Consider the following 19,057-nt stretch of genomic DNA (forward strand, 5'->3'; position numbering starts at 1 on the left):
CTCTGGCCGAGGTCTCCTCAAAGGTCTTCCTTCCCACCATCCTGACTGGAATAGGAGAATTGTTTCTTGGCCTCTTGAGGGTAATTTAATAAAAAGGCCCTATGTGTGAAGGGCAAAAAAGTGCCTGTTTTATGAAGACATATGTGTCCCAATGTCTTCTTATAGAATACAAGCACACATGCTGGAAAAATAGTGACTAAGTTGAAGCCATGGACATTAGCCCGCTTGGGAGGGGGTAAGTTAGCATGTAAAAATATGCGCATAATCGCAACTCCATCCATGTTCCACCCAAACTTCTCCCCTGAACACCCCTAATCTAAACTCACTCACAAGTATGCACCTAATTGCGCTGTGTGTACATTTAAGTGTGAGGTAATTTTTTAAGAGCCTTTTTACACGTTTAAAACGTTTTACATGTGAAAACAGTTCACACAATTACCTCCTTTATGGCTTAGATCCACGTTTAAAGGTCTGAGCAAGTGTAAATGTTAGCACTTAATTTTTGTGCCTATGCACATAATTCATAAAACACACATAAACACTTGGACTCCATCCATTTTCTAAGTATTCGCCAGCTTGTATCACCCGTACTTTTAGACTTGGCCTAATTTTCCAAGAATCTATTTATATGCCTAAATACAGTACACCTGTATTTAGTGTCTAGAAAGTGTCTACTTCCCTTTGCAGAATGCTAGCGTAACGGGCAAAATATGTGTCTATAATTTAAACACAATAAATCACAATTAATTGACCAAAATATTTCTCAAGGCAGGGGCAACACATAGAATACAAAATAGGACAACCCAACACTCAAAAATATTTTAAAAATTAATTTGAATGTTAAAAGAATAAGCAGGCTCATGTGAAATCTATTAAGACCTCAACAGCGACATGTTTCACAAGGGACACTCTACCCTCAATTCACCTGCCACTTCACAGGTCAACAACTAGAACTTCCTTGCATTTTAAGAATTTATAACCAAATTTATCTTATTTTTTTCAGAATTTTTATCATTTCAATTAAAATATTGAATCAATGCTACATAGCTTCAGCATGAAGATTCACTTTGCATGGGACCGCTATCCAACATGCAGCATGTTTCGCAATATTGCTTCAGGGTTCGGTCCCTTTTCCAACGCACGCAGGGCCGCTGAGAGGGGGGGGGGCCCGGCGCCGCAGTCCCACCTACCCTCCGTCGTTGACCGTCTGCCACCGGGCCGGGCCCCCTGCATTGAAATCATAGCGCCTCTCACCTCCGCGTGAAAGTGCTGCAGGCAGCAGCAGATCGCCTCCCTTCGGGCCTCCTTCCCTCCCTGTGTCCCGCCTTTGTCTGACGTAACTTCCGTGAGGGCGGGACACAGGGAGGGAAGGAGGCCCGAAGGAAGGAAATCTGCTGCTGCCTGCAGCACTTTCACACGGAGGTGAGAGGCGCTGTGATTTCAATGCAGGGGGCCTGGCCCGGTGGTGGATGGAGGGGGGCGGGAGGAGGGGGGAGCGGTGGCAGCGACTTCGGAGGGGGTGAGGGGGGCCCGGGGGCAGCCTTGTCCAGTCTCTTGGCGGCCCCGATCACTAAAGCTGCTTATTCTTTTACATTCAAATTAATTAAAAAAAATTGAGCACTGGGTTGTCCTATTTTGGATATAATTTAGACACAGGCACAGCCATACAGCAGGCATAACTGCTTGTGCATAAATTCCATATATATATATATATATATATATATATATGTATGTAACTTATAGCATTCTACAAGTGATGCACATTAAGTGTATACTATGCCATACTTTATCTTATTTGAATATTTTTACTGCTGTAACTGTCTATTGCTCATATCTGATTTATTCTTATCGTGCACCGCCTTGAGTGAATTCCTTCAAAAAGGCAGTAAATAAATCCTAATAAGTAAGTAAGTAAATAAATAAATAAATAAGCAAGCATGAGTACTGCCTGTCTGTCTGTAAAATATATCTGGTGTAATAAACACAGGGGTCCTTTTACTAAGGTGCACTGAAAAATGGCCTGCGGTAGTGTAGGTGCAGGTTTTGGCCTTGCGCAGATCAATTTTTCAGTGTGCCTGCAAAAAAGGCCTTTTTAAAAATTTTTGCCAAAAATGGACGTGCGGCAAAATCAAAATTGGCACGTGTCCATTTTGGGTCTGAGACCTTACCGCCAGCCATTGACCTAGCGGTAAAATCTCACATGGTAACCAGGCGGTAATAAGCTACACTCATCAAATTTGACGCGCATCCGAAAATAACAATTATGTATCAGACACGCGCCAAAAATGAAATTACCACAAGAGCCATGCGGTAGCTGGGTGGTAACTCCATTCTGGCATATATTGGGCACGAGTAGTAAAAGGGGCCCACAGGTATTTACAGACCAGTGCTTAAGCAGAATTCTGGATGGGAATGGCAGAGAAGAATGTCTCCATGGTCATTGAGGTTATCTGCTTTATAAGGTTGGTCTGTACTTCTGAGATGGCAGAGAGCACAGATAAGCTGTATGATAGTTCATGGCTGTGGAAAAACTGGAGGCCAGTTACCTTCTCTGGTCATGGGCACCCCCAGCCAAGTAGATGCCTGGATATTTCACAAGCCAGGGCTGATTATGTTAACTGCTTTTGGCTGCTTTCTGTTGTAGGTGTGCCATTTTATCCTTGGGGCACAGATTAGAGAACAGCATCCTGTCACCCTGGAGGTATGATGCCTCCCTGTCTGCTACAGTAGATTGGCAGCTTTCCAAACTGGCAGAAAAAAATCATGGATCATGCCAACTATTTCTGTTTTGAATGCAAAATATGACTTCTAATTGCACCATGTACTAAAGCCTCGGTGCTTCTGCTGTCCCCATTCCCTTCCCCCATCTCTTGCTTCCCTCTGGGCCATGATTGTAAAGATACTGGTATAAGTGCAGAAGGCAAATATGCCTGCAAAAACTAGGAAAGGCATGTTATTTTATACAAAACATATAAATCCCATATACATCACAACAATGCCTCAAGATATTACCCCAAGTAATCCACGTCCCCGTACTCTCCCATTCAATATCTACCCACAGATAAAAACTGTCTACCCCATCGCTCACTTGCTATTATTCGATCAGCGTATTAAATCCCTTACACCATATCCTTTAGTTTCCACGCCCCAAAGGCGACTGATCTGACCTTGTCTTCCTTTATCTGTTCACAATGTAACCCATAATCGTAATGTAATGTAATATAAGAAACTGTATTTCCATCATTTACAATGTATTGTAAGCCACACTGAGCCCGCAAATAGGTGGGAAAATGTGGGATAGAAATGCAACTAAATAAATAAATAAAATAAATAAAACATTTTTAGCCTGCCTATTCCTAGGCGGGTTACAATAGTGAAATGCAAACAATCCAAACAGCAATAACTGCTGTGTTCAAAATCCAATACATTAAAACATTAGGAAAAATCGTCTGAACAAATAAATAAGTTAACTGGTTTCTCAACTGAACAGGCAGCTTATTCCACAAAACTGGACCATGAATAGAAAAGGCAGCATTTCTTGTAAATGCACAGCGTATCTGCAAAATATCTGGGGCAAGCGAAGAAACAGCTTTGCCTTTGATCGCAGGGGGGAGTGATAAAGTTCACACACTTGTTGCCAGTATTGAGGTGCCAAACATTTAAAAACCTGCACCAACAACTTAAAATCCACTCTGTGAATAACTGGCAACCAATGCAGCGATTTCAGTATTGGCGTAATATATTCAAAATGATGTAAACCCACCAGCAAATGTGCTGCTGCATTCTGCACAACCTGAAGAGTATTGCACCCAGCCTAAGAGATAGCCACATATAAAGCATTACAATAATGCATATTTGATAGCACAAGACTCTGTAGCACCGTCCGAAATTCAGATGTGGGAAGCATAGGTTTTTAATTTATTCAACATTCATAGCTGGAAAAAAAAATGAAGACTGAAGCACCTTCAAGATGTTCAGCTGCATCGTCAACTGTGAGTCCAACATCACTCCCAAACTCAACTGATCACAGACAGGTGCTCATACTGAATGTTTGGTGGCTATGCACAAGCGTTACCTCTGTTTTAACCAGATTAAACATAAGCCTATTAGAACACATCCAATTCTGTATCTCCTGTAAACAGTTTTTCAACTTGGAAGCAAACAAAAGCGGCTCAATCAAGATATGGTATACAATTTTATTCTAAAAAAATGCCCGACAAAGGCTGTGTTTCGCCCACTAGGGCTGCGTCAGGGGCTTGAAAACGAAAGCAGGTTCACAATTGTTGTGGTCACATGATGCCCGTTCACCGGGTGCATGGATTGAGTTAGCTTTGGAGGAACGCATTTTGCTGTTTTTTTTTTTTTTTTTGCTTCATTGTGAACCTGCTTTCGTTTTCAAGCCCCTGACGCAGCCCTAGTGGGCGAAACACAGCCTGTGTCGGGCATTTTTTTAGAATAAAATTGTATACCATATCTTGATTGAGCCGCTTTTGTTTGCTTCCACGTTGGATTTTGCGGATCGTCTGCCTTCTTGTTTTCTTGAACAGTTTTTCAACTTCACAGCTCCCCCCCTAAACTCCAAATCTATTGTCATTGTCCACTGGTTTGTTTGTTGTTTACATGAGTTTTTGATTATGTACATATCATTGTAATCTATATAGTTTTTATGCAAAATATAAATAGGAATGTAGGACAAGCACAAAACTTGGGAGGTCCTTTTACTAAGGTGTGCCGAAAAATGTCCTGCACTGTTGTAGACACGTATATTGGACGCGCGCGGGTCCATTTTTCAGCACGCCTGCAAAAAAAGGCCTTTTAAAATTTTTTTTGCCAAAAATGGATGTGTGGCGAAATGAAAATTGCCGCATGTCCATTTTGGGCCTGAGACCTTACTGCCACCCGTTGACTTAGCAGTAAGGTCTCACACGGTAACCATGCGGTAATCTTCTATGCGCGTTGAATGATGATTACTGCCTGGTTTCCGCCAGGTGCCGTAAAAATAAAAATTATGTTCCGGTGCGCATAGTGGATGTGCGTAAAAAAACAAAACTATCATCTGGGCGGTACATAAGTAATGTCAAACTGGGAAAAGACCAAAGGTCCATCAAGCCCAGCATCCTGTCCCCGACAGCAGCCAATCCAGGTCAAGGCCACCTGGCAAGCTACCCAAATGTACAAACATTTTATTCAAGTTATTCCCGAAATTGTGGATTTTTCCCAAGTCCATTTAGTAGCGGTCTATGAACTTGTTCTTTAGGAAACCATCCAACCCTTTTTAAACTCTGTCAAGCTAACCTACGTTCTCCGGCAACGAATTCCAGAGTTTAATTATGCGTTGGGTGAAGAAACATTTTCTCCTATTTGTTTTAAATTTACTACACTGTAGTTTCATAGAATGCCCCCTAGTCCTAGTATTTTTGGAAAGCGTGAACAGAAGCTTCACATCCACCTGTTCCACTCCACTCATTATTTTATATACATCTATCATGTCTCCCCTCAGCCGTCTCTTCTCCAAGCTGAAGAGCCCTAGCCTCCTTAGTCTTTCCTCATAGGGAAGTCGTCCCATCCCCGCTATCATTTTTGTCGCCCTTTGCTGCACCTTTTCCAGTTCTACTATATCTTTCTTGAGATGCAGCGACCAGAATTGAACACAATACTCAAGGTCACACCATGGAGCGATATAATGGCATTATAACATCCTCACATCTGTTCTCCATACCTTTCCTAATAACACCCAACATTCTATTCCGAATCTAATGCGTGTTGGGTACGCATACGCACCTATGCGGCTTAGTAAAAGGGCCCTTGGTCAGCTGCTAGTTAGGGTTGCCAACTGGATCCAGATTTGCCCAACAGGGTTGATCCATTCCTGGGTTTACCCCATTGCACACAGGGCCTTGTAGTTCCGATTTCCCCATTACATTCATTAAGAAAAGCAAGACTACAAGTCCTTGCATGCAATAGGGTAAACCCAGGACTGATCAAACCTGTTGGGCAAATCTGGATCCAGTTGGCAACCCTGCAGCTGGTATGACTGGGAAGGGATAAAAGGTGAGCCAAGCCCAAGACTTACATGACTGATGTTCAAGACCTGTGATGATCTTGTGTGGGCTAGTGATAAATTAGGTGATAAATTAGGCGGGGCTTGCTATGGTTAAGAAGCTTGTATCTATGCATAAGATTTATGATCAGACAGGTAATAAAATAAGACAAACTGGCAGCACGGCTGGATTAACAAACAGTCAAGTTCTGCTCCACCCAAATAAAATAGACTGAACCCTGCTGGCTGCAACATGCCTTGAGCTACCAAAGAAAAGGTATGAGGAAAATTCAAACAAGATAATGCTGCCAGATATTATGCTTGCCACGGATCATTAAAATTCCTCTTTTCAGTCCAAGCTTTTATGCTGTGCCTGAGGTGATATACTAGAGGTTAAAGTATCTAAAGATTCCTTCTCTGCCATTCCTACTACAGTGAGTATCCACGAATTGGGCCCTGGAAAGAATAAAATGCCCTATACCATTTCTCCCCTTGTCCTGGCCCTCTGCACTGTCCCTCCCTCCTCTTTTACACCCTTTCCGGCCCACCCATGCCTGCATGCACTTGCACACAAGCACAAAAATAGCACCACATTACTGAAGTGTGAGTTCTGTGTTGTAACTTGTTAAAGTGCAATTTGCAGCGAGGCACCTCCAGCCTTCAGGATACAGATTTTATTAGAAGCTGAAATAAATCAGTGTGTTGCGCTCCCTCTGAGCCTGCCCTGGAACTGCCCCATTAAGCTGTAAAAGGGCTTTGGGAAACGGTGCTACAGAAAGTATTTTCTGAATGGGTTGGCTTGGTGCAGTAATAAATCTATTTATGTGTTTATTTATAAAATACAGTTATCATGTGCTCCTTTACTGACCAAAACTTAATTCAAAAAGCTTAATATTTATTTTGTTACATTTGTACCCCGCGCTTTCCCACTCATGGCAATATGCAATATTAAGTCCTGAAGAGGTGCTAAGAGAGGACCTGCTGAGGGGAGGAAAACATCACTACTGCATCTTATTGCTGGAAATTAAAACTTGGGGCCCTGTTTACTAAGGTACGTTAGCATGCGTGCTAACCATGTAGGCGCCTATAGGGATATTGTAGGCATGTATATGGTTAACGGGCATTAAAAATATTAACGCACCTATAACACTGCTTAGTAAACAGGGCCCTTGGAAAGGTAAACTTGGATCAGTTTATACTATAGTGTAGCCTTTTAAGACTCCATTAGTATTTTATATAAATAGCGTTTTAGAGTCTAGTTTAGTATTTTAGGTTGCATTTTACAGCTTGGCATAACATCAGTTTACAGCACAGATACCAGTTGAGGGAAGCCTCCTGGTACAAAATAAGTACCTGAATATATGTAAACCGCTTTGAATGTAGTTGCAAAAACCTCAGAAAGGCGGTATATCAAGTCCCATTTTCCTTTCCCCTCTGTTTAGAATTTAATTCCCTCCCTTCCACTCCAAGGTTCACCTTGATTTATAGGTTCTCCAGCCAATTAGAAAGAAGACATTTTAGATTTTAGTAGATTTTTTTTTCTGGCTTTTTTTTTTTTACAACTTATTTATTTTAGGAAAGGATATATTTAAATTCTAATTTTATATGCTGGGAAAACTGTTGCTTTATTATTTTTTTAATCATCTTAGTTTAATTTTCTCTTTAATGAGTGTCTCTGCTTGCTTGCTCCAGGATTTCATTTTTACCTCCATTTCAAAAGGAGAGGTGACCTAAATAATCTCTTTTGAAGTCCCCACACTTCTGAGGGTTAGAATTTATACAAAAGAAGACAGCTGCTACTTTTTTAGCCTACTGGACAGCTGAGGAAATGTTAGGGGCTTTGGTAGGGCTGTTTTCTTTCTACAGGTGCAAGTATTTCCGCAAATGCAGTATGGATGTGAAACAGCATATCACCAAAGCTGTTGCCCCAGTTACAGCTTCTGCCTCTGTGCAGACAGAAAATGTGATCTCAGGAGAGGAGCTGGTTCCATGTGCAAGATGTCTTCAGCCTGAATCTCTCGTGAAAGAAGTGAAAGAACTGAGAGCGGAGGTGGCGAGGTTGAGAAACATCTGTGAAAATGAGAAATACATTGATGAAATGCTTCATGAAGCATCAAAGATTTCCAGCATTGGGGGAAAAGAAGCTGTGCAGAAAGAGGACAACTGGATTCAGATCATGAGACCCTGCAGGATCGATACCATGACTCCACCTGCCCACGAACTGAAGAACCAATATGCAAGCCCTGGAAGTGGAAGCGGTGAGAGCATCCCAGAGAAAGGAGGAATAGGAGCTCAAAAGCCCTAACAATTGATGGATCAGTGACCACTAAGAGGAGAAAGGTAGTGGTGCTTGGCAATTCTCTTCTGGGGGTACAGAGGTGTCCATCTACAGACCAGACATGTCATCCCGGGAGGTGTGCTGTCTGCCAGCTGCCAAAATTCAAGATATTACAGACAGCTTGCCAAGACTCATCAAGTCTAATGGCTATTATCCAAAGCTGCTCATCCATTTTGGCATAAATAATACTGCTAGATACCCCTTCAAACATATCAAAAGTGACTTCATGGCTCTTGGAGAGAGGGTGAAGCAGACAAGTGTACAGGTGGTGTTCGACAGTTCTCCCTGTTGAGGGTAAAGGCCAAGGCAGAGAAACTTGTATCCTGGAGATAAATATGTGGCTGTGGATATGGTGTCATCATGAACATTTTGGCTTCCTGGACCATGGGGTGCTTTTCCAAGAACTGCCGAGCAGAGATGGTGTCCATCTATCAAAGAAGGGAAGAAATGTTTTCAGCCGCAGACTGGCTAACCTACTGAAGAGGGCTTTAAACTAGAATTGTGATCAAAGCCCCCAGGGTAAGTACAAGCCTTCAGGTAAGTGAAGCATTAAATACTTCTACACAAATGGAGAAAAGGGGTAATGTCTGGAAAGCAGTATATACTAATGCCCAAAGTATAGGAAATAAGGGTTTAGATCTTGAGGCTGTGATGGAAGAGACTGATTTGGATTTAGTGGCGATCACAGAGACATGGTTCACAGAGAACCATGACTGGGATATAGTTATACTGAGCTATGATCTGTTTAGGAAAGTGGGTAGGAAGAAAGGGAGGGTTAGTGGCATTATATGTTACAAATATTAAAGCCACACAATTGCAGGGCCTACAGGGTATGGAAGAGGCACTGTGGGTCAATCTGGAAAGAAAGAATGGCAAATGTATTTACAATGATATGATATACAGGCCTCCTTTACAGACAGAAAAAAACAGACAAGAGATTTTAAATTTAAGACATTCAAAATATAGCTGTGAAAGGGGAAGTACTACTAATAGGTGACTGATTGAGGTATCCCAATGAGATCCTGAATTCTCTACAGGGGCAACTATTCCAGCAGTTGGTAATGGAACCCACTGGGATGGGGCCATACTGGACTTAGTGTTCACTAATGGGAGAGTGTTTATGCTCATCTGGCATCCAGTGATCACCAGATAGTGTGGTTTAATATTAATATAGGTGTGGAGAGGGGTTCATTCAAAAATGAAGGTTCTACACTTCAAAAAAATTAACTTTGTTCAGATGGGGGATTATCTCAAGGAATTGCTGTCTGGAAGGGAACATCTGGAAGAAGCTGGAAAGCAGTAGGCAAAATTGAAAAGAGTTATCGTAAGGGCAATAAACCTTTTTGTAAAGAAAGTAAACAAAGTAAGAGGAAAAGGAGGCTGCTTTGGTTCTCAAAAGTAGTAGCCGAAAAAGTAGGGAAAGCTATAAAGGTGAAGGGGAGGAATATGTAGAAGCTGATAAAGAGTGGAGTGGAGGAGTGGCCAAGTGGTTAGAGCACCGGTCTTGCAATCCAGAGGTGGCCGGTTCAAATCCCACTGCGGCTCCTTGTGATCTTGGGCAAGTCACTTAACCCTCTATTGCCTCAGGTGCAAACTTAGATTGTGAGCCCTCCCAGGGCAGAGAAATATCCAGTGTACCTGAATGTAACTCACCTTGAGCTACTACTGAAAAAGGTGTGAGCAAAATTTAAATAAAATAGAATTGCTTAACAAATATTTCTGCTCTGAGTTCACAGAGGAAGAAGGGCTGGGAGCAGGACCGCAGAAGACAAACACAACTAGACATGGAGGGTTGGTACTCCCTGAACAATTTTCAGAGGACTGTGTTTGTGAGGAGCTGGCTAAACTAAAGGAGGACAAAGTGATGGGGCCGGATGACATACATCTGAGGGTACCGAAGGAACTTAGGGAAGGTTCTAGCGGTTCTAATGGCTGACCTTTTCAATGCTTCTCTAGAGTGAGGAGTGGTCCCGAAGGACTGGCAAAAAACAGATGTGGCCCCTTTCCACAAAAGCAAAAGTAAGGAAGAGGTTGGGAACTACCGGCCAGCAGTCTGATTTCTGTGGTAAGTAAATTAATGGAAAAACTTTTTCACTAGAGACAGGTCTTGTCAGACAAATCTGATAAATTTCTTTGGCTTGGGGGTCCTTTTACAAAGGCTTGCTGAAAAATGGCTTGTGGTAGTGTAGGCGAGGGTTTTGGGCACGCCGATCCATTTTTCAGCGCACCTGTAAAAAAGGTCTTTTTTTATTTTTGCCAAAAATGGATGTGTGGCAAATTCAATATTGGCACGTGTCCATTTTGGGTCCGAGAACTTACCGCCAGCCATTGACCTAGCGATAAAGTCTCACGCGGTAACCAGGCAGTAATGACCTACCCGCGTCAAATGCTATGTGGAGAGCAGCCGAAAATAAAAAATATTTTTCAGATGTGCAGTATCGGACGCGTGCCACAAATGAAATTACCGCAAGAGCCACGCTGTAGCCATGAAGTGGCTCCATTTTGGCGTGCTTTGGGCGCGCGAAGACACTTATGTGGCTTAGTGAAAGGACCCCTTGGTGATCAGAGCTGAATCGAGGGAAAGCGTTAGATGTAGTGTATTTAACAAGCAGGTGGAAATAGAAAACTGAAAACTGAGCCCAGACATCTCTCTCTTGGTATCCAGTCTACCTCCTCAGTATTTACATAGAAAAGCATAAGGAGAAACGCGGAATAAACACAACAACCTTAAACAACTCACTAACTTAACACTAACCAGACGAGCAAGCATGTGTGGACTTCTTTCACCTCTGGACAACTTGTAGAGAACAAGAGATATGCAAGAAGCATCATGCAAGGTGACCGTCGTTATTTGACCCATTAGCTCGGATCAACTACATCTCAGAACTTCCTTGTACTACCAATCGGGAAGGCTGCTGTCAGCATCACAGTATCTGTTCTGTATGGAAGAACAAGACAGCATAAGAGTTCTACGATTATGACATGTCCTAGGCATGAATGAGGCACAGCGCCAAAAATCTAAGTACTTCTGATCTCAGAGCTGGCACACCCTAATTGCATTTACACAACATACTGAGACTATAAATAGCCCACTCGGTTCCTACATTTATTATATTAATGCTCTTGTTTTAGTTCCACTTAACAAGGACAGAGCACACTTTTGACCTGAATGGCTGCTGTTGAAGCTTCTTGTGTCTCCCCCTCCCCTCCCTGTTCGCTGGTATCTCGCAAGTGTCTTAAACCTGTATTGAGGATGGGCAGCAGACAAATGAAAAGATGCCCAGGTTTTCGCCACCAGTTTGGCAAATGAAAGACTGACAAACAGCTGCACACCTCATAAATACATATTACGTTTCCGCATGGGAATTGCGCAGAACAGCCTTTGTTTGAAATGCACACATCTGGAAGCTACTCTTGGACATATGTTCTGGTCATGTTCAGAAATTCATCAGTTTTGGTGGTCTGTCTCCTTGAAAGTACAAATATTTAGGTTCTGCTTGCCTTTACAGAAACAAATTTTCTTACTTGATGATTACATTGCTTGTACTGTTAAACCAAACATAACTTATTGTTTTATTTGTTTTTACTAGGGATACGTTCGATATTCTTGCAATGGCTAAATTCTGAAGCTCCTAATGTGACACAATGGCTCAACTTGGCCTGCTCGCTGGAAGTTGTTCCAATTGATCTGAGAACCCTTCTGGGCAGTCATGCCACACCGAATTCGTAGTTGGATTCTGAACTGTTGATGATATTATGCTTGGACTCATCCTGTAGCTGGTCTCTCTAGACCCGGAGGCCGTCTATTGTTAAGTAGGTTTGGAGGTGGGTGGGGGAGGAATATATTACTGGGAAAAAATTGTTCTGCACTTTTGGCTTTGTTTTTTGATTGCTTCAATAAATGTGATTTATTTTTAAAAAGAAAGAGATTATGTACATACTATCTTCTTCATACGGTGTATGTTTTTTTAAAAGTACTTAAAGCAGATAGGATAGGCCTGGTCATTCAGGACAGGTTGAGCCAAGGATGGTAAAACCTGGACCAGCTTTGCCTCTCCCAGTCAACCGAAGCCTCTGGTAATCCTTGGTGCCCACTAGGAATGTGCACAGAGAAAGTTTTAGGTTTGCTTTCGGGTCTTTTTTTTTTTTTTTTTTTTTTTACTAATTCTAATTTTTTTCAGTTCATTTTACAAGTTTGTATTAAAACTATTAACACACATTTGAACTTTATACTATTTCTTAATCAATTTAACACTCACTATTTTGTAGGTTAACGTGCACTAACTCAATTTAGCACGCACTAATTTTTTTTTTTAGTGCATTAATGAACCAAACGTGCATCCATAGTACAGCTGTACAGAATAGCTTATTTTATTATTCGGCCGAATACGAATAATTAAAAATATTATTCGCAAGAATACGAATAATGGGCCTTGAGCTTTAACACAGTGTAACCCCCCCATTGTAACGGGGATTACTAAAGATCATGAGAGAACTCTCCATTGAGGGGAAGATTCTGAGGTTGTGGGTGGTAGAGGATCCAGCCCAAGGGGGTGGGTTCCTGGGCAAGTTGCAGAGGAAAATGTTTTTGGTTGTTGAGTGACAGTGTGGGAGGAGTTTGGAGTTAATAAATAATGTAGATGGGGAATGCAGGAGGTCTTTGGTGTTGCCTGTACCCCCGCCAGGACCCTTGGAGGAGAGGGGAAGTCCTGGATGGGTTCAAGAAACTAAGGCTGACCAAAGAGGTGGTTTCTGCTAATTACAGCATTAACTGTGAGAAGGAAGAGTGCTCCAGGTCAGAAATAGGGGATTCCAGCCTGGTAACAGAAACAGCCTAGAGCTGTTCAGAGCCAAAGGTGGTAGCCCACAGAGGTACTCCACTGGAGGAGAGGAGAGGAGTGTGGATAGACAGGGAAGTCTGATTCACAGGAAGATCTGCTTGCTGCACAAGTGTTGCATGCACTTAGAAAGGAGGGGTATGGATAGAAGGAGCTGTAAATATGTGCAGATTGTAGGATTATAAATTGCATTGAAGATGATACACCATATCCCTAAATTTTCTCTGGATTTAAAGTTCACATCTGCTACCAAGTTGGTTTATAAACTGTTTGACAGTTTCAAAGATTTGAACTGCCTGTTGCAGAATAGTAATTTTGCATAACCCTCTGGACTGGAGTCTTTTCTTTGTATGAGAGTGAGAACTTATTTACTCTCAGAATGGTGAGGGAGAAATCAGAGAGTAAAGAGAAATAAAGTCCTAGCTCATAACCCTACAGCCTTGTGGATTTTTATCTGTGCCCAGATCAGTGAGTCAGAAGTGACTAAGAAACATTTTTGGTTTTGTGGCCCTGGTCTTGGGTACTGACCCGTGATGAGCTAGCTGGTGCCCGAATTGTGTTGTGTGGGGAGACCAGGGTTACAATAACAAATAATAAAAGAAGCAATGTGAAATCAGAGATCAAGTATTTATTTCAGCAGGATTTAGCACAGCAGAGCCCATCTCAAATTTAAGTCACTATTCAGCCAAATAAGAATAATGTATTCAGGGCTGATTTAAATACAAATATTCGGTACAGTCCTAATCCACACTGCCCACACTAGTAGGGTGTGAGTTTATCTACCTCCCTTGGTCATCTTGTCTGGTATGGCAGATTTAGGAACACAACTGCAGCTTAAAATGATGTACCGTGGGGCACATATTCCACCACTAAGTAAGCAGAGGCCAAGTTTCGAGTAGACTGAACCTAACTACAGAGGTGAAGGGACTTAAGAGTCCTTCCTGAGAAAATTGCAATGGCCTGCCTGGTGAATAATATTCTGAAAGATCAGTAGGGTACGTGGGCCCTACATGATTTAAGAATTTACAACGGAGGCAACCTTAAAACGGTATCCTAAATGAAACGAGCAACCAGTGAAGCTTCTCCAAAACTAGTGTAATTTGATGGCTTACCTTGGGGCCAGCGAGGAGTCTAGCTGCCTTTTTCTGGCAAGTTCAATGGCAGATCCTGATGATACAGAGCATCACAGCAGTCGATTTTTGACATTTTCAATGCATGGACTACTGTTCCCAAGACCTTGTCTAAATAAATAAGAGAAAAGTTGTCTAAGCCAAGGAGGTGTGAACAAAGCAGATTCTCACATTCCACGGCCAACTGTGTGACTAATTTATTTATTTATGTCTGTCCCACATTAGCCCAATAGATCAGGTTCATGTGGCTAACAACTTATTGTGATTAACAGTACAAAAGGTGATGTGGGATAGTATACATTAAGTAGTAATAACAAAATAAATGAGGATTGAGTAATTACAATATGTAATTGGACTCTCAAACCTCAAACAACCTGTGTAGGCTTTAAAATTAGTGCCTAAAATACGAAGGAAACACAGTAGTGTTCCTATTTCCTTAGAAGACCCAAAAATAACTGGATTGTATAAGGCTGAAGTTCAACAAGTGCATTTACAACCAATTCGCTTTCACTTTGAAGACAGGAATTTAAAAAAAATATATAAAATTCTTACCCCAGTACACCTCAACACAAAATGTTGTCAAATGAATATAACAAGATAGACTTGGTTCCCTATCCTCATCTGAATCCTAACTGGCACAGGTGTGTATTATTTGTCTGATCTGTGAAAACTTTAAGCTTCAAATATACCACTTTTTCTACTATCGTCCCTAAAATTTAAAGAAAAGCAACAGGATGATATTGGTCCATTGTGTCACATGCAACTAGTACAACACAAGAGAGGCTCATTTTAGACACTTTGGGGCACTGCTCTCCAAGAACAGGTATCGGGATCCTTCACAGTGCACAGATCTGGCCCAAATTTGGCAGGGCATGCTGGAACCCTGGCAATACATTCATCTATAACATTTCAAGTTTATTGGAGATGGTGGGAAGGAGACCGCCAACCTATGCATCAGAGGTGTAGCTAGGTGGGGCGCAAGGGGAGCAGTCGCTCCCCCAAAATAATTTTGGATGAAATGGCATATATGCAGCTCAGCCCTTCAGACTCACACCAGTGCCTATGTTACAAAAGATCTGCTCCCCCTGACATCAAAACCTGGCTACGCTTCAGCTATGCATTCACAAAGAAAAGACATGGAAAAGGCAACAAACAGTTCGACCCTACTAAAAGGTGCCTGAAAAGGCTCATTTCAGCAAAATAAAGTTTGCTGATTGCTTGGGATTAATTGGTAACCAATCAAAATGCAGCTACCATTCCAGTAACCAATCAGAACAAGTTCCCTATATAGAAGGATGCTCTTTCTGTTCATCAAGTGCCATGTGCTGGGGAGGTACACAAAGTAGCTATTTCTGTTCTTTTTTTCCTTTTATTTCCTAGCAGACTTTTTTTTTTTCAGAGCACATATGGCTAGTGGTATAAAAGTTAGTGTCTAAAAATAGAAGGCCAACTTTTCTCAGTTAAACAGAAAGCAAAGCAATTGGTGGCAGTTACTTCAAAGTAAATTCTGCTGCCACTGACCTTCATGTGGAAGCATTTTGCTTTCAAAACACGTGAAAAAAATATCAAAGCCATACTGGATTTCCAAAAACATGTTTTTCTTTTAAACTGGTGGGCTTTTATTATTATTATTTTTTAAATATAAACACCACCTTTCAGGAACAGCACGATGCTGCTGAATTTGGCCGCTTGGAATTCTTTTACAACTTGCAAAATGCTGTAAAATTCACAAAGAGTTTCCTGCAAACTGGAATATAGATTAATTTAGATTAATTTTCAGGATTGTTGAGCAGAAATAAATAGGAAAGTTTTAGAGCTAAACCACTCCTCCTGCCAAAGTGGCGCACAACACAGCTAAGAAAAAAACAAGAGACTCAACGTGAATGAGGACTCTTCCCTTCCTTCAAAAAAAATGGGAAAAACCAAGGCTCTCCTCAAACTCCCTAGCAGGGAAATTTCACTGCCTTGCTGCCCATCACAGCTTTGCAAAGGACTAAAGATTATCTATCGATCTAAAGGTAGATGCAATGAAAACTGAAGGGTGCAGCCAAAACTGAAAATGTCCCTGTTGCAAATATAGCACTAGTGGCACTATAGCTGGTTGGTTTGGGAGGGGAAGCTCTATAATTAATCTGCATCTTCCTGGCGAACATCAGTAACAGCCTGAATGTAGAACTATGAGATTTGTTATTTACTAAGGTGGGGCTGGAAAAAACAGTGGTACTACTATAGTGCAGTTCATTGCCAGAGAATGTGGTAAAGGCGGTTAGCTTAGCGGAGTTTTAAAAAGGTTTGGACGGCTTCCTAAAGGAAAAGTCCATAGACCGTTATTAAATGAACTTGGGTAAAATCCACTATTTCTAGGATAAGCAGTATAAAATGTTTTGTACTTTTTTGGGATCTTGCCAGGTATTTGTGACCTGGATTGGCCACTGTTGGAAACAGGATGCTGGGCTTGATGGACCTTTGGTCTTTCCCAGTATGGCAATACTTATGTACTTATGAGGAATCCAAGTCTGTCATGGCCCAGCCCAGCAGTGCCAGTAGCAGGAATCGTCAGACAGCCAATGTCTTAGATGTTTCCAGGCTGCTGTGCTCCCTCTTAATACCATAAGTGAGATCCATTGTCCATGCAGCCAGGGCCAGCTCAACCAATAGGCAAGACTACGCAGTTGCCTAGGACAGCAAGTTTGAGGGAGGGGGGCAGCGGCAGAGAACAGCTGTAGTCAAAGCAAAACAGTCCTAACAGCCACACAAACTCAAATTATCACCTGTAATTTCATGCACAAAAGAGTGGGAATTTCCAAATAGCCCATTAAAAGCCAGGTAAATGGCTTTGGAAACTGCCCTCATCGATATACACTAAATAAAGTTTAATATTTAACTGTACGATAGTCCATTATGCATTTTTACAGGTCTGTTCTGGGAGGTGTGGAATTAAGCTTCTTATGATTGTTGAGTTTAATAAAAATTCAGGGGGTGCCTAGGGGCCTTGAAGTTAATTGAGAGAGTACAAGCCTAAAGATTTGTGTATGGCGCTTAATATCCTTGCAAAAGCCCTGCCTGTAGCAGCCCTTCCTCCATCAGCTAATGGCATGGGGAGAGGAGGAAGAGGAACTTCTGTAGGGTCAAGGTTCAAGGCTTTTCTCCTTTACAATTTTACAACTACAGTGGGGGAAATAAGTATTTGATCCCTTGCTGATTTTGTAAGTTTGCCCACTGACAAAGACATGAGCAGCCCATAATTGAAGGGTAGGTTATTGGTAACAGTGAGAGATAGCACATCACAAATTAAATCCGGAAAATCACATTGTGGAAAGTATATGAATTTATTTGCATTCTGCAGAGGGAAATAAGTATTTGATCCCCCACCAACCAGTAAGAGATCTGGCCCCTACAGACCAGGTAGATGCTCCAAATCAACTCGTTACCTGCATGACAGACAGCTGTCGGCAATGGTCACCTGTATGAAAGACACCTGTCCACAGACTCAGTGAATCAGTCAGACTCTAACCTCTACAAAATGGCCAAGAGCAAGGAGCTGTCTAAGGATGTCAGGGACAAGATCATACACCTGCACAAGGCTGGAATGGGCTACAAAACCATCAGTAAGACGCTGGGCGAGAAGGAGACAACTGTTGGTGCCATAGTAAGAAAATGGAAGAAGTACAAAATGACTGTCAATCGACAAAGATCTGGGGCTCCACGCAAAATCTCACCTCGTGGGGTATCCTTGATCATGAGGAAGGTTAGAAATCAGCCTACAACTACAAGGGGGGAACTTGTCAATGATCTCAAGGCAGCTGGGACCACTGTCACCACGAAAACCATTGGTAACACATTACGACATAACGGATTGCAATCCTGCAGTGCCCGCAAGGTCCCCCTGCTCCGGAAGGCACATGTGACGGCCCGTCTGAAGTTTGCCAGTGAACACCTGGATGATGCCGAGAGTGATTGGGAGAAGGTGCTGTGGTCAGATGAGACAAAAATTGAGCTCTTTGGCATGAACTCAACTCGCCGTGTTTGGAGGAAGAGAAATGCTGCCTATGACCCAAAGAACACCGTCCCCACTGTCAAGCATGGAGGTGGAAATGTTATGTTTTGGGGGTGTTTCTCTGCTAAGGGCACAGGACTACTTCACCGCATCAATGGGAGAATGGATGGGGCCATGTACCGTACAATTCTGAGTGACAACCTCCTTCCCTCCGCCAGGGCCTTAAAAATGGGTCGTGGCTGGGTCTTCCAGCACGACAATGACCCAAACATACAGCCAAGGCAACAAAGGAGTGGCTCAGGAAGAAGCACATTAGGGTCATGGAGTGGCCTAGCCAGTCACCAGACCTTAATCCCATTGAAAACTTATGGAGGGAGCTGAAGCTGCGAGTTGCCAAGCGACAGCCCAGAACTCTTAATGATTTAGAGATGATCTGCAAAGAGGAGTGGACCAAAATTCCTCCTGACATGTGTGCAAACCTCATCATCAACTACAGAAGACGTCTGACCGCTGTGCTTGCCAACAAGGGTTTTGCCACCAAGTATTAGGTCTTGTTTGCCAGAGGGATTAAATACTTATTTCCCTCTGCAGAATGCAAATAAATTCATATACTTTCCACAATGTGATTTTCCGGATTTAATTTGTGATGTGCTATCTCTCACTGTTACCAATAACCTACCCTTCAATTATGGGCTGCTCATGTCTTTGTCAGTG

At 42.2% G+C, this 19,057-nt stretch overlaps 1 protein-coding gene across 3 annotated transcripts in view; it reads right to left on the reverse strand.

Moving 5' to 3' along the window:
* Positions 1 to 19,057, reverse strand: part of MGAT3 (mannosyl (beta-1,4-)-glycoprotein beta-1,4-N-acetylglucosaminyltransferase) — a 226,168-nt gene that overhangs the window by 14,424 nt on the left and 192,687 nt on the right. For all 3 annotated transcript variants that reach the window (XM_030208416.1, XM_030208424.1, XM_030208433.1), the window contains one exon: positions 14,329 to 14,457. The gene's annotated coding sequence lies outside the window, so the exon portion shown is untranslated. The remainder of the gene's footprint in view (positions 1 to 14,328; positions 14,458 to 19,057) is intronic.

The sequence above is a fragment of the Microcaecilia unicolor genome, chromosome 1, assembly GCF_901765095.1.
Source record: "Microcaecilia unicolor chromosome 1, aMicUni1.1, whole genome shotgun sequence".
NCBI lineage: Eukaryota > Metazoa > Chordata > Amphibia > Gymnophiona > Siphonopidae > Microcaecilia > Microcaecilia unicolor.